This window comes from Phalacrocorax carbo, chromosome 4, assembly GCF_963921805.1.
Source record: "Phalacrocorax carbo chromosome 4, bPhaCar2.1, whole genome shotgun sequence".
Lineage (NCBI taxonomy): Eukaryota > Metazoa > Chordata > Aves > Suliformes > Phalacrocoracidae > Phalacrocorax > Phalacrocorax carbo.
Genome location: NC_087516.1, coordinates 12,286,461 through 12,288,459, shown reverse-complemented (window position 1 = coordinate 12,288,459; position 1,999 = coordinate 12,286,461).

Genomic DNA, 1,999 nt, shown 5'->3' with positions numbered 1-1,999 from the left:
CTGTGTTGGTGTAAACCTCTTTTTAAACAAGTATGTTTTCCCTCCCTCTTCTGTCAGACTGGAATAGACTCTCCCAAGAGAAAATTTTTTTACAGAAAATTGGGCCCTGATGTTATGAAAACCCTTTGCAGCCCTATGGTATAATTATTCTGCCCTTATATAGGCTATGTTTAGAAATCCTTTGCACACAAGTGATTTATTTACACTTTCCATATTTATGAATTGTGCTTTGATGTCATATAGAGAGAATCTAGTTGGGATCCTGTTGTCCTCAATTCTGCCTGTACGTGACAAGCAGCAGAAAGGATGCGCTATTAACCCTGTTTGACAGCTAGAGCGTGTCAGACTTTATGTGATAAACCTAGGGCAGAAATTGCTAAGAGCTAAATCCAGATTTCCCTGGTATCTAAACCACACAACTATCTTCTTCCTTAGCAAATATTGCTACTGTTCCCAAAGGGACAGAGGAGCGTCTCTATCTGGAGCATTTTCTACAGTAAGCTGTGCTTTCTGGACTCAGTTCTTGTGTCTTTAACTGTTTTTTGCATTAAAGTGTATCTTTGGAGCAGCTAGAACCTTTTCCGTAGGTTCCCGTTGCATATAGACTTTATGGCTCTACCAGCTGACTTGTTTGTGACAAGCTTTGCACCTTTGGGTTTGTACAACACCAGGCACGCTGAACAGAGCAATCTGTTCATCGCTTGCGGGCTGGCTGTGACTGCCAACTCTACAGCTGAAAGGCAGATGGGGTATATTCCTCCTAAAAATGAACACTGTTTCTTTCCATGGCATTATAACCCATGTCTAATAATGGTGTGATGCCCATGCTGTCAATAAAAGAAGAGCTGTTTTCACCCCTCCAACAGAAGATACTTAGTTGTACCTGCTGAGTATTCCATATTCAGAGGGATCAACTCCTTTCCATTAAGATACAACCTTGGCATCCAAGCTTGCAAAAAGCAAAAGCATGTTCTGAACTTAAGATAGTTATGGCATGCCACAGCTGTAGAGGGATGCTCTCATGGCTAAAGTCAAGCCTACCCATGTGTGTTGTACCATGTTAGGAATCTTATGTTCTATTTTGCGAGGGGTGTTTGTGTCTGTTGATTAATATTAGACAAAATATTTCCGTTAGTTTGTTGGTAACCTCAGATTTTTGACCATCGAATTGTTTGGTAAGAAGACCCACAGAGCAATTAGCTTCTCATGTCGTAAGAGACACTTTTTGACTTCCAGATAAGACAGTAATGATTTTGAAATAAATTGCATAACACCTCATTACAACAATACTGCATAGAGTCTGTCAGTGACATAGCAGCATTAAAACTAAAACAATACACCGTTGTTGGCACTGGCCAAGTGCCTTGGCCTTTTAATCGTGGCACTATGGAGGAGAGAAAGCCTGCTTTCTTACTCATCAAAAGCAGTTGTATTCTACCAACAGTTCCTTGTTTCTAAGCTTTCTCTGAAACTCTTAGGGAGCTCGCATGTGTTAAGAGTCTGCAAGTGCTGTTGCGTTGTAGCAGGTTTCACTCTGGGGGAATAAAGATCATATGAGGTTCTTTTAGAAAGAAAGCTGTGTCACTTCCCTCGGCTGCAGGACCGTCTGTGTCACTTCAGCTGCGGTGTGACCCTTAACTGCTGAGATACAAGAGTAGACTTTATTATTGCTGCTCGTCCCCCTGACATTGGCCAGGGCGGCAAAGGCTAATTGCTTGGTCTCGAGATAGAGTCAGCATCTGCTGATGCCAGCAGTTAGCTTCAAGTCTATAACACACCTTTGCTGTCTTTGTGCCTTGGCTAAGATAAAGTAAAATGGCAGTGGGTGTCTAAAACCAAATGTTCAGGCAACTTCTGTGTTATAAGCAGTTACTGGCTGTGTCGGCCAGGAAAAAAGGAAAAAAGTAACCGAAGTGTGATCTTGATCTCTCAAAGAAACTGAGAGCTTTTCCAAGTTGAGGTTGGGTCAACAAGATGAATAGTTTGATATTCATTAGTC